This window comes from Theropithecus gelada, chromosome 2 (assembly GCF_003255815.1).
Source record: "Theropithecus gelada isolate Dixy chromosome 2, Tgel_1.0, whole genome shotgun sequence".
In the NCBI taxonomy this organism is placed as follows: Eukaryota; Metazoa; Chordata; class Mammalia; order Primates; family Cercopithecidae; genus Theropithecus; species Theropithecus gelada.
Window position 1 is genome coordinate 14822619 of NC_037669.1, and position 15126 is coordinate 14837744.

The window sequence follows — 15126 nt, forward strand, 5'->3', positions numbered from 1 at the left end:
CACACTATTATTTTTGTAAATATACCTTCACCACCCAATTGCTTTTGTTTCTTTTAAAAATGAATTTGTCCACATACGTGTAGGCCACACACATCCAGGTCACATTGATGCAAGAAGTGGGCTCCCATGGATTGGGAAGCTCTACTCCTGTAGCTTTACAGGGTACAGCCCCTGTCCCCAACTGCTTTCACAGGATAATGTTTAGGGTCTGTGGCTTTTGCAGGTGCACAATGCAAGTTGTCCGTGGATCTACTATTCTGGAGTTTAGAGGATGGTGACCTTCTTCTCACAGCTTCACTAGGCAGTGCCCCAGTGGGGACTCTATCTGGGGGCTCCAATCCCCCATATTTTCCTTCTGCATTGCCCTAGTGGAGGTTCTGCATGAAGGCTCTGCCTCTGCAGTAGACTTCTGCCTGGACATCCAGATGTTTCTATACATCCTTTGAAATCTAGGTGGAGGTTCTCAAACCTCAAGTCTTGTCTTCTGAGCACCCACAGGCCCAAGACCATGTGCAAGCTGCCAAGACTCGGGGCTTGCACAGTCTGAAGCCACAGCCCAAACTGCACCTTGGGCCTTTTTAGCCATGGCTTAGATGCAAGTCACCAAGTTCTGAGACTGCACAAAGCAGCAAGGCCCTGGGTCTGGCCCACAAAACTGTATTTTCCTCCTAAGCCTATGGGCCTGTGATGGGAGGGGCTGCTGTGAAGACCTCTGACATACCCTAGAGACATTTTCCTCATTGTCCTGCTGATTAATATTTGGCTTCTTTTTACTTATGTAAATTTTTGCAGCTGGCTTGACTTTTTCCTCAGGAAATGAGTTTTTCTTTTCTATCACATCATCTGGCTGCAAATTTTCCAAAATTTAATCTTCTGCTTCTTTTTTTAAACGTAAGTTCCAATTCCAAATTGTATCTTTCTGAATACATAAAACTGAATGCTTTTAACAGCACCTAAGCCACCTCTTGAACACTTTGCTGTTTAGAAATTTCTCCTGCCAGATACCCTAAATCATCTCTCTCGAGTTCAAAGTTCCACAGATCTCTAGGGCAGGGGCAAAATGCCACCAGTCTCTTCGCTAAAACATAACAAGAGTCACCTTGACTCCAGTTTCCAAAAAGTTCTTCCTTTCTATCTGAAACCACCTCAGCTTGGACTTCATAGTCTATATCACTATCCGTATTTTGGCCAAAAATATTCAGCAAGTCTCTAGTAAGTTCCAAACTTCCGCACTTCTTCCTGTCTTCTTCTGAGCCCTCCAAACTGTCCCAACTTCTGCCTGTTACCCAGTTCCAATGTCACTTCTACATTTTTGGGTATCTTTAGAGCAGAACCCCTCTCTACTGGTACCAATGTACTGTATTGGTCCATTTTCATGCTGCTAATACAGACATACCTGAGACTGAGTAATTTAAAAAGGAAAGAGGTTTAACTGACTCATATTTCAGCATGGCTGGGGAGGCCTCAGGAAACTTACAATCATGGTAGAAGGAGAAGTAAACATGTCCTTCTTCAAATGGCAGCAGCAAGGAGAAGAATGAGAGGCAAGTGAAGGGTGAAGTCCCTGATAAAACCATCAGATTTCACAAGAACTTACTATCATAAGAATAGCATGGGGGAAACAGCCCCCATGACTCAATTACCTTTTACTGGGTTCTTTCCACCACACATTGGGATTATGGGAACTACAATTAAAGATAAGGTTTGAGTGGAAACACAGCCAAATAATATCATATGGATCTCTCACAGAATTTACAATTATGTTTGGATGAGGAAGTTGTTGATATTCTATTCTTGTAATTTTTTGTCTAATTTTACTATCAGGGTAATTCTGTCTTTATATAATAAAGTTGGTATATATACCATCTTCTTAAAGTTTCTGTTTTAATTTCTTCCTTGAAAGTTTGCTAGAATTAATTAGTAAAGCAAAATATAACTGAAGATTTATTTGTTTAAAACTTTTAAGTATCAATTCAATTTCTTTAGTAGGTACAGTAAGTCCTCACTTAATGTCATTAGGAGGTTCTTGGAAATGCAATTTAAACAAAAAGACATAACAAAAACAATTTTTTTTCTTCATGAATGTTATAGCAAAATAACATTGAATAAAAAGACATTATTTGAGGACCTGCTGTACATCATTTTGCTTGAAGTCACAGTTTTCAAGAACCTGTCAATGACATTAAGTGAATATTTACTCTGTAGGACTATTTATATAATCTATTTCTTCTTAAGTGAGCTTTGGTATTTTGTGTCTTTTAAGGAATTCATCCACTTGCTCTAAATTTTAAAAATAATTGGCCTAAAGTCTTCATATTATTCTCCGTTCATTTGTATAGTATTTGTAGAATTTGTAGTGATGCCACTTCTCTCATTCTTGTTACTGTTAGTTTTGTCATTTATTGTAATCAGTCTGGCTAGAAACTTAACAATTTTATCCAATTTTTAAAATAACCAACTTTTGATAAATTTATTTCCTCTATTTCACTGACTTATTCTCTTATCTTTATTATTTCCTTTCTTCTAGTTTAGGTTTAGTTTTTCAATTCTTAAGATGGAAGCTGAATTCTATGATTTGCCACCTTTATTCATTTATAATCTAATTGTTTAGTGCTATTAATTTATTCTGACCAAGTGCCCAATAAAACAAGGAAATAAAAAATTTCAACTACCTTATTGCAAATAAGTATAATGTAAAGGCATTCAATATTGCAAAACAGATTTATTAGTGAGTGATTATCTTTATTATAGAAAAATAATGATTCAATACAGACTACTAAAAATTTCTACAGATTGATAATTTGTGCTAAATAAAAATTGGTTCTAAATCAATATATTGTTTCATTTTCATGCTCTTTAAAAATTCAAAATAAACAGAATGGCCGTTATTAAAAAGTAAAAATATAACAGGTGCTAGCATGTTGTGGAGGAAAAGCAACCCTTATGCACTGTTGGTAAGAGTATAAATTAGTTCAATCATTGTAGAAAACAGCGTGGTGATTTTTCGAAAACCTAAAAACAGAACTATCATTCAACCCACAATCCCATTATGGGTTATATATCCAAAGGGATATAAGTTATTCTATCATAAAGTTACATGCATGTGTATGTTTACTGCAGCACTATTCATAATAGCAAAGACATGAAATCAATCTAAATGCCTATCCATGGTAGACTGGATAAAGAAAATGTGGCAGGTACACACCAGAGGATACTATGTAGCCATAAAAAAGAACTAGATCATGTCCTTTTCAGGAACACGAATGGAGCTGGAGGCTATTATCCTTAGCAAACTAATGCAGGAACAGAAAACCAAATACCATATATTCTCACTCATGAGTGGGAGCTAAATGACGACAACACATAGACGCATAGAGGGGACTAGAACACAATAGGGCCTACCAGTGGAGGGTGGAGGGTTGAGGGTGAGAGGAAAAGAGGATCAGGAAAAATAACTAATGAGTACTAGGCTTGGTACTTTGGTCATGAAATAATCTGTATAACCAACCCCATGACACAAGTTTACCTATGTAACAAACCTGCAAAAGTACCTTAAACTTAAAATAAAAGTTAAAAAACAACAACAACAAAAAAGAAAAAGCCAAAAACAACTAAACAAACTAGATAAACATGATTCTTATGATGACAACTATGTGATTCTGTAATTGACACTTAGAGTTCTCTGCCCTTTATTCTGCATCCTTTCTTTACAAATATTCCCTCATTTCTCTTTCAGAGTCCAAACTGTGTAAGAAAGATGTTTTTAAAACTGTCTCAATATGTGAAATACAGTATATGACCTAAGTCATAGCAGGACATTTTATTCACCAGGACTAGTACAGATGTCTAAGTATATATCACTCATACTGAATCTCAGACTCTTTCTAGAATTACTAAGAAAAAGATTTTTTTTCCCTTTCTTGGTTAATGTGTGAAGATATATAACTGGAAACATCTTAAATCATGTTTCCATGAAGAAAGACAGCCTAACAATGACTCTAGGAGAAAGAGAATGGAGGAGTCAAGACATTTGCAGCAAAATATAACTGGATCTCTGACCAAATTGTATCTAAAACCCGTTTTCTGAACTTTTGGCATATTATGAGTTTATAAAGACACTATATTGTTTAAACTAATAGAGTCTCAGTTTTCTGTTATTTGCAACTAAAGCATGAGGAAGAGTTACAAGATTTGCATGAGCATGTTTTATTTTATGGAAATATATGTATGACAAGAAAACTTTGTATACATTTTATGCAGTGAATAAAGAGGATGTCAGTAAATATTTGGCATATTGTGGGCCACCTAGCTCTCAGACTTACTTATTAGTTAGATGTGCCATATATTGTATGTGTTGGAATGGCCACTACATAAATGGAAGGCTAGATCCTTTCTTTTCCTGTTCCATGGCTATAGTGGGTTGAATAATGGCCACCCGACAACATCAAGCTCTAATCTCGGTAAATTATGTTACTTTACTTGAATGTTACTTTACAGATATAATTAAATTAAGGGTCTTGAAATGAGAAGATGGACCTGGGTTATTGAGATGGGCCCTAAATGCCATCACAAGTGTCTTTATGAGAGACACAAAGGACATTTTGTGAGACACACAGAAGAGCAGAAAGCAATGTGAAGATGGAGGCGAAGATGGGTGTGATGCTGCCTCAAGCTAAGGGATGCCTGCAGCCACCTGAAACTGGAAGAAACCAAGAAAAGAATCTCCTCTAGAGCTTCTGGAGGGAGTGCAACCCTACTAACACCTTGATTTTGAATGCCTGACCTTTAGGACTGTAAAACAATACACTTCTGTTCTTTTAAACCACCACATTTCTAGTAATTTGTTACAGCAGTCTCAGGTAACTAAATCAATGGCTTTTTGTCCTCCCAAACATGGCATGGGATGATGAATTAGATACTTCAACCCAGAACTTTGACGCTTTCATGAGTGATACAAAAACAAAAAGTAGAATGAATTCATGGAGGTGGAATAGAATGTCCACTGCTATAGCCGTTTCAGTAGGTGGTGGTCATACGTACTACAGAAGCTTGAGTGTCATGAAGTGCTGACATCCTGGCCATCGTGCTCTTCCAGTTGTGCTTTATATATTTTACATGTGAGAAGTCACCTTAGCATCTATTTTCCAAGCCTGTTTTTCCAGATTTTCTATTTTGGGGGGCCCCATTTTTTTCAAACTAATTCCCTGAAACTGTAGTTTATTTTATTCATTGCAATTATAGGTTTGTAACTGATTCAGCAAAAATAATAACAATAATAATAATGATCTGCAGCTTTAAACAGAGAAAAAATAGTTTTCCTAGTACTCAAGTCTGTTTTCATCTTTTGAGTAATAACTAAACATACACAATTTTTAAAAGTTAGTAGTTCCTGGGTATTTGTTGTCTCTTTTCTCAGAAGTCAAAATTTAATAGAAACAACTTTTTAATTTTGCTCCAATATAATCCCCTAACCTTCCAATAAGCTAAATCAACACCCAGGTTCCCACTGGAGTAATGCTTTGAGTTCAATTGTCAGATGAATCTCGTAATCATATTTTGCTCTTTAATATTCTTTTCTCCTCCAGTGATTTTTCTTCCTCGTTGGCCCACTTCCCTCTGCACTCGAAAGACCAGTCCTCTGTTGTTGAGTATTACCAATAAAACAGATTTCGGGCCACATTCACAGATGCTATCATTTCCCTCCATGTTCTCAATAGCCAATATGTTTATTGAAGTTTAATATGCCTTTGGGAAGCCGTGAACTTTGCAGTGATTAACTGAAAAAGTTTTAGATTTACACAGGACATTTTTTCAAAGAATTTTGTATATTCATGAGATGTTTGGAGACTCAATACATAGTAGGTAGATATTTGTATTACTGGAACCCAGACAACCTTAGACTTAACGTTCTTAATTTTCTGTTTAGTGTGTTTAGTTTCTCTTAAGTTCACTCTACACAATACCATATAAACAAGTCTTTTTCTGCTGGAAAAATCAGTGAAAAATATTAGGTAATTGATAGCAAAAATTGTTGCATGATTAATTATTTTTCACCAGTTGGTTTATAGTTTTATATAGAAATAGCCTCAAGGCCAAGTGTTAGTTTATTTCTCTCTCCTGTCAAATGGAATTCACAGATAATTAATTATAATTTCCTATGCCTTTTATAGTTCTACTCCTGTGCGCTGCACTTGAACAATAAAAGAGAACTAAATAATTATCCAGGAGAGTAAATCCATGACAATCTGGGACACTGAGACCAAAATTATATACTTTGCCTTTATTGTTACAATCCTGTACGGCCTTAGTTGCTGATCAAGAGAAAAATATTACGTGTCATGTGGCCTCAGTACTTAGAATGATTGAAGTCAATGTAATATTCAAGATTTACCTATTGCACTAAACACTAAACATGATGAAAAATATATGAGAACCACGAGAGGTCACCGCAATTTACTGGAGAGATGAACTGCTCACAGAGATGATTAGCATCACAGAGCTTTTTAAGGGGATACTTGGAACACCTGAGCTCACTGCATTAGTGACAATAGGCGGCTATGAACTTATTACAGTACTATAGGACATACTAGCATTAGTTTTATGCAGTTATGACTTAATACTGCATCTTTACATTTGTTTACATTTCTCTAAACTGAATGGTACAATATATGATCTGTAAGTGTAGTGTGTAAGTTTTCCTAAATTTTAACGTTTACTTATTTTTATTTATACAGAGACAGGGTTTCACTAAGTTGCCCAGGCTAGTCTTGAATGCCTAAACTCAAGAGATCCCCCTGCTTCAATCTCCCAAAGTCCTGGGATTACAAGTGTGGGCCACCATGCCCAACACATTTTAACTTTTAATTATAGATATGTGTATACTTTTTGAAAGTAAATAATAACATGGAAAAAATTAACATTATTGTTATCTCCTTGTAAAGCAGGACACCTGTCACTGGGGGATGTTGGGCTGGCACCTCATCAGCTAGTAGTATTTCAAAGCACAATATGTTTGTTATGCCATTGCTCTCTAAGGACAAACTTCAGTATTTTTAGTGCAGCTACATTGTTTTAATGTTAATAAACCCTTTCTTGAAGTTGTTAGGGCATATCACGCTGATAGCAACCTTGAAAAAAATTAATAGAATTTTGATTACTAATTGCAGTTTCTGTATACATTTGCCTCTTCCAAAGAAAGACATGTCGATGAATATCCCATAATACTATTCTAAAATGAGTATATGATCATAATACAGGTGAATGATGGGGTTACATTTTGCACTTTTAAAGAATGTTTACTTTTCCAGAATAATATAATTGAAGGGACTGTAAAAATGTTTTTTAAAAATTAACCACCATAGTTTTCAGAATAAAAAGTTTGAGTCAGAAAGTGGTGATATGCTGAAAGTGATGCAATTTATGGCAGAAGTGATACTAGCATGTAAGTCTTCTGTTGCCTCCTTTTATGCCTTTTCTGTGATATGAGACGTTACAAAGGGGACACAGCAGAATCTTTTTAAACAGAAAATGTATTTAGTTTATATAAATGGCAATATATTTACAAACATTGCATTTAACAATATTTTTCTGAGCCAATGCTATAGACTCAATGTTTATTTCCCCCACATTAATATGCTGAAATCCTATTCCCCAATATGACGGTATTAGGAGGTGGGGCCTTGGCTGTGTGATTGGATTATGAGGTTGGAGACTTCTTGATGGGATTAGTGCCCTTATAAGAAGAGACACTGAGGGCTTATTTCTTCTCTCTGTTTGCCATGTGAAGATACAACCAGAGGACAGCAGTCTATGCACCAGACAGCATCCCTCATCAGACACCGGATCTGAGGGTGCCCCAATTTTGGACTTTCCTAGCCTCCAGAACTTTTAGAAATAAATATCTCTTATTTAAACTACTCAGTCTATGATATTCTGTTATAGCCTCCCAAACTAGGACACTCACATTTAGTTAAAGTCAAAATAATTTCATGGAAAGGGCCCTTGGTTGTCAGACCTGCCCTGGCTGTTACTGGTTACAGGATGTAGGGTAGTAAGTCACTTTGGCCTCAGATTCTTTATCTGATGATAAGATTATGTGACCTTCAAGGTCTCCTCCAGCCCTTAACTCTTATTCTGCAAAACAAATTTATGCCATTTACTATGTCATTCCACATCTATGTGGCAAATTTGCCATTGTAGATGAATTGATGGCTGAATTCTTGGTGATGGTTCAGTTCCTTATCTTTTTTCACAGTAGAGCCGGAATCAGCTGTCTCTGCTCGGGTTCACATGTGATTCCTGCCAAACCCTGATCAAGACCTCTCCCTGTAATACTGCCCGACAGGTTACAGACAGGTAGGCAGAGCTTGTCCTTCCAGGGAGCAAACCTTGATGAAGTGCCAAGATTGTTACTGAGGGGCCATAAATACTTATTTGCTTTGGGCATTTTCTGAGGATGAATAAATACATATTCCATAAACATATATAACTATACATGCAGCTATATTTTAAATATATGAAAGTGCTGTTGTGAGTAAGAAAAATATCTATTTTAAGGCACTAGTGTATTCAGAGTAAATTTTTGCCTACTTTCTGAGATTCCAAGATTATCTAATCTACTACATGTATAATAAAAACTGTCATATGGAGATTTGGCGGTTGTTTGACCTTAATGGAAGTCATCATAGGGAGGAAAGTTTGGGGCCTGGACTTTGACATTTCCTCATTACCATTAACTTTTTCTAAGAAATCAGAAGACCTGTGGTCTCAGGGATAATCAGATAAACCAAAACGAACTGAGAGATTTATGGTTGACAGTGGTTTCGTGAATAATATTTTCATGGAAAATATTTTTAATTTTTATTAAATGCTTAAAGTCTCAGCAAGTCACAGTGAGAAGTTCCAAGTGCTATGACAAGTTTCTAGAGAATACATTTTAAGGCAAAAGGATTTTCATCGCCTCTCCAATCACACCTGCTCTGATTTTGGGTATTACCCACTCTGCAAACTCATTTTCGTCCTCAAGTTCCTTTGATTATTAGGAATCTTCATGCTTGAAAAGCCAGCTCTGCTACTCCTCCACAGACTGACAGAGGGAAACAGCACATTTTTGCAAATTTCAGTGCTTTTGAAAGGAATAATGAAAAGGAGGTGGTGCTGCTTGAGAAGGCGGGCTACAGATGGAACAAAGGTTAACTCAAATTTCTGCTGAAAATAGAAAGTAAAAATAGTAATGATGATCTATACAAGAGCAGAAAACACAGCAAAGTGAAGTTATTCATTTTGAATCAGCAGCTTCTTTTAAAACATCCTCTGGTTGTTCAAAGGGTTTTATTTTACAAATTGGCATTCAGTAGGCGCGTCTGACAACTGGTTCATTGTGTCTCTTTTACCAATTGTCAGCAATAGTCCTCCTTTGGTTCAAACGAGGAACTTCAGTGTTCTGAGGTAGTTTCTTTGAGGACAAATGATCCAACATTTTCCCCATGTTTGCTTAAAAGGAATTCAAAGTTTAACTGTGCACTCTGGTTATTCTTCACTGCATCTATAACTGCTTTCCACTTCTCCCATCACTAGAAATGGGAGTTTCCTTGCTTTTAGATATCAGTCTTTTGTCTGTCTGGTACCTCACCCCATAAAAAAGGTAACCCATCTTCACAAAGGTTACATTACTGTTAAAAAGAAACTGCTTTATTAGAGATTTCTGAGAAATGTACAGGTGGTGTGTGTATAGGAGTGTGACTGAAATACAGGAATCCCTCCTGAGCATTTTATATGTGTAGCTTTGAATAGGAGCAGAACAATCTGACAAGACTGGCTTTAGTTATTTCTTGTCAAATCTTAACCCCAGCTTGCACCCACTCTTGAATAGCTTCAGATCTTCTTGAATTAGGAAAAGAAAACCCTCCTTGCTAAACTGAAAGAGACTGATACTTTCTCAAACAAATATAAGTGGAAAAAGAGGTATGTTAAACCTAGTAATTAATACTTAATAGAGTCTTTTCTGTGTTATAAACATAATCTTTAAAACTATGTTGAAAAATTAATTCTTTAAATCTGCAATGCCATCACCTGATGATGAGAGCCCGAGCAGCCAGTGTACACAGTAATAATGACATGAAAGATTTAAGACATTGCTTAAACGTGCTTTTTTCCCATGCATTTTATCACTTTATTATTATTATTATTATTATTATTATTATTATTATTATTTTTTTTTTTTTTTGAGACGGAGTCTCGCTCTGCCGCCCAGGCTGGAGTGCAGTGGCCGGATCTCAGCTCACTGCAAGCTCTGCCTCCCGGGTTCACGCCATTCTCCTGCCTCAGCCTCCCGAGTAGCTGGGACTACAGGCGCCCGCCACCTCGCCCGGCTAGTTTTCTGTATTTTTTAGTAGAGACGGGGTTTCACCGTGATCCGCCCGTCTCGGCCTCCCAAAGTGCTGGGATTACAGGCTTGAGCCACCGCGCCCGGCCTTTATCACTTTATTATTAACGCAATATCCTGTTTGAATGTTTTCCTATTCATGGACTCTTACAAGTAAATAATGTCATAGGTCTACCTGGGACTTAAATGTAAATACATTGTTTTATATGTGACAGACACTTTCAAATAGAACATGCCATCATCAATAGATTTTGATAATAGAGATATCAAAACATCTGTGACAAATAATCAATTTGTTGTTGAGGAAAGTAATTCTATTTGCATAAGATGATTGTGGCAGAGACTACTAGTGTTTTCAAAGAACATATTCCTCAATTTTTTATTTTGTACATGATAATGAATAAAGACTATACTTCTCAACTTGCTTTGTAACTATGGCAAAGTTTTGGCCAGTACATTATAAGTAAACATGTTTATGTACAGTTTCCAAGAACTATCTTCAAAGGCCAAGACATGACCTTGTTTTCTCTGTTTTCTTTTTCTGGTTGGCTCTAATGGAGATGTGATGGTAAGAGTTTGAGCAGGCAGCGTACACATTGATGATAGCATCGCAGAATAAGATAGGGGAAACTTACATTTCATAAGTTTACGTTTACATGAGAGAATAAATATTTTGTGAGTTTATGTCAGATTATCTTTTTTAACAGCTATAAGATACAATAAAAATAAGAAAATTGGAATTTAATACTATATTACCTAAATCAAATCCAGGTATTCTTTCCGTTGAAAACTGTACAGTTTCAGTATATCTGCGATGTGTCAGTATTGTAGGTCTTTGTACTCTGTCTGGGATCTAGCCTGTTTAATTAAGATTTCTTCAACATTGTCAAATAACTATTGTTTTACTACATTTTATGTTATAAAAGATGACATTATTTTATGAATTCATGTTAAATGCTTGAAGTACTAAGGATTTAAAAGTACTTTTCAAGCATTAATTTTTATGTAAGTAAAAAGGTTCACACTATAACACTTTATAGAGATGTGAATGAAGATATAAAAATCTTCTTTAAAAGTCACTGGAACTTGTAAGAAACATAGGGAGTTAGAATAAGAAATAGAGTGGTTAGACCTGATTTCCTCTCCTATCATCAATCTGTCTTATTCACTTCCTTCCAATGGATTCTTTTAGTAAAACTCCTATTTCCTTCAAACAGCTGGTGGGAGTCTTATCTCCTAATGATATACACCACATTAAAAAATGCTACTAATCTAAAAATTCTACTCTGTGAAGATAAGCATATGGTTTAGAAGATGAAAAATGCTGACTATATGATTACATCCCTGTCTACTTGTATAATACGTGATCATTAAGCCATTCATCACTCTTTCTTTGGACTTAATTTTGGGGCTGGGAAAAGGGAAGATGAGGGAAGCAGAGAATCGATTAACTTTCACTTGACAGACAATGGTTTTTGCCCCCTGATGTCCTGCATGTTCTTTATTTTAAAGTTGACTATAGAGAACCTTAGTGACTTGCCAGTTAGTCATGGAGTCATAGCTTATCTCTGGGATTTAAAAGACTTTAAAGTTTAGAGATCTTTCTACCACTTTAAGCTGTTTCTTTTAACCTTGATACAATCTTTGGAATAAAAGAAGAACTGATCTAGCATTCCATACATTCCCCTTATTAACAATGTGATATGAGGCAATCTTCTGAAATTCTCTATTAAAATAATCTAGTAATAGTCTCTGTATTAAGAGGCAGTCATGATAAGTGCATAAGATAGTGCATGTGAAATACTTTGCACAGATCATGACACATGGTAAGTGCTCTGTAATTTATTTCTTCATAAACATCTTAAATCAACAATAGCAAATATAAAAATAATAGATAAGTGGAATACTTGGTAAAGTAAAGAATCAAAACAAAACAAAATACTTCTAATTGTCCAATCAAAGGAGAAAAAATTTTGGGAAGGAAAATGTCTAAATGTAGGTAAATGAGGGATTCTAAGTCTATTTCACAGAAGTGCAAACTTAACTCATAATTTAATTTGGGAAGCACAACAAGTAATAGTACAAAATTCTGATATGCCATAACTAGGGTAGAGTAAGCAACAGAATTTTAAATAGTAATAAAGTTTACATTTATTTTCAAAATAAATGTCTAATTTTGTCCTCTTGAGTGATTCAAACCTGTGAAGCTCTTTTGAATTCACACATTGTTTCTGTGGTTATTTGTTGAATACGTGAAGCAATGAGTGTCCATAATATGGTTAGAGGCTGTCAATTCCTTCATTTTTCTAAGAAATTCAAGGTTTATTTTTTCAAAAACAAACAAACAAAAAAACCCCACAATTAAAACCCAAACAAACAACTAACTCATGACTAGTTTAAGTTGAAGAGCTGAAGATTAAAACTGCTTAACAGAAAGGAATTTTCTGAAATCTCATTGATGGGGTTACTGATTTCAATTTCATTTTTCACTTAACAATCACAGTAATTCTAGTAATATTTATTAAGAGCTTCCAGAAGTCAGGCACTTTACAAAGCACTTTTACAATGTTGAGGAGAACTAAATATGAATTTTCTACATTTGGAGCTTATACTTTAGAGAGGGAGCTAGATATTAATTAATAACAATACTGTAAAACAATCTCTAACCACTATGCACAAAGGAGAGATTTATGGTGCTATGAGACATTATGCATAGAGAATTTGACCTAAAAAGGGAGGTCAGGGAAGTGACAGTTATGCTGAGATCTGAAGGGGTTAACCTGATGAAGCACAACCAACTTTTACAAAGACATATGGTAACAGGAAGCACAGCCAGTATGCCTAAAGTAGACAGAGGGGGAGCATAGGGAGAGATCAGGCTGAAAAATATCTAGGGAAGGACTATGTAGAGGGCTGAAAACTCTGACAAAAAGTTCTGTGTTAATAGCTAAGTGGATTGAAAATCAATGAAATATTTCATGTCTTTAGTACGGGGGGTGGTGTGCAGGGGAGGCGGATTACATAATCAGATAGATCACTCTGAATACACTGTGAAAAACGAACATGCCAGAGTGCTCTTCCAGTAATTCTAGTGGGAGATCATGATGTCTCCTTCTTTCCCCAGATGGTTGTTAACTTCCGTTAAATTAACTTAAAATGGAGATTGCACCTGAAGATTACCAAGCTGACAAAGCCAGTTAGGTCTCATAAGTGATCTAAACCTTGCTTGATTTGCAAACGTAAGTGAAACTTAAGTTGAGCTATTTTTTTGTAAATGCCTATATTAAAGAAAAACAGAACCTAAGCTCATCTAATAAAAAACAATGAACACATTTATAATTAAATAAATAAGGATTTTCCAACAAGATAGACCAAATAAGGAAACTAATTGTAACCAATTTGTTTTTTAATACTTCATTTTTGTGTTCATCTTATAACATCTTTCTTCTTGCGTCCCCTTGTTGAAGCTTCTGAAAACATTGTGGTTTGGAGATACCTGATTAATGAATCTCTATTTGCCCAAATAAACACTTTAAAATATTACTGTACCTTAGTTTATCTACTTAACACTTCTTGTGGGCAAAGATTTCATTTATTACTTCTTGTATTTTATAGTGCTAAAGTCAAATTATATAGTAAGGTAATATTTGCAGATTAAATGAAAGAAAAGTAGACTTATCAATTATTTAGATAACAATAATTAAACTGATTACTTATTACCATTTTTTTTTAGCTATATGAACAATCCAAGCAGATTGGATAATTTGTTATCTATATTATGCTCTGTTTTAAACTCTTAATATAATATAAAGGTGGTAAACTGTGGGTTATGGCGTTGTCCTTTCATCTTGGTCACTTTGCCTGCAAGTCATACTAGGAGATAGTTGCTGAGTTGTACATTTTTAACGTTTCTTACCACTGTTCTATATCAGACCTAAATGTGCTCATAATTTTTTTCTTTCTTTTCCTTTTTTTTTTCGAAAAAAAAGATAAAACATGACCAATCTAATAAACAGATTGTACCTCCCACTTTCCCACTTGGGATATTTTATTTTCTGTAACTTTATCAGCTCATTTTGTGTTTTGAATTCAAAACAAAGTAGTCAATGTATTTTATTTGCCTTAGAAATATTCTTGCATGCTATATTCTCCAAACTGTCTTTTCACAAACAAACTTGACTAGGCATTAACATGTAAGAAGAAATAATCATATACAAATATTAAGTGACTATCTGTTGAGAGTTTATATCCTCACAGCATTTTTCAGATGAGATTGGGTGTATTCAGCATGGTATGGCCGTAGACCCTCATAGCATCTTTCAAGGGATGAGAAAAGATGTTAGATAGTACCTACATGCTGATAACTGGGCCATTCCAAACAAGTACTCCAAAATGGTCCTTGAGCATACACATTTTAAACATAATATCAGAAATATTTTAAAATAATACTTTTTGAATTCTATAGACTCATATCTTAAATTTGCCTTTCAAATTGACTTCAAAGTTACACAATGACATTTAATAGTATGCGTTGATTTTTTTTTTCTTCCTAAACTTACTGGCTTTCTTATTCCATCAAGATGTGAAAAGTATGTCAATTAGTGTAATACACATACACAATCATTCAGAAAAGTTCAAGAGAAAATAAAATTTCAGTAAAATTGGACATAATGTGAACATCGTAGCTCTGACAAAAATTACAGGTAGAACACAAATTTGTTGTAAGATACTTAAGATAGTCT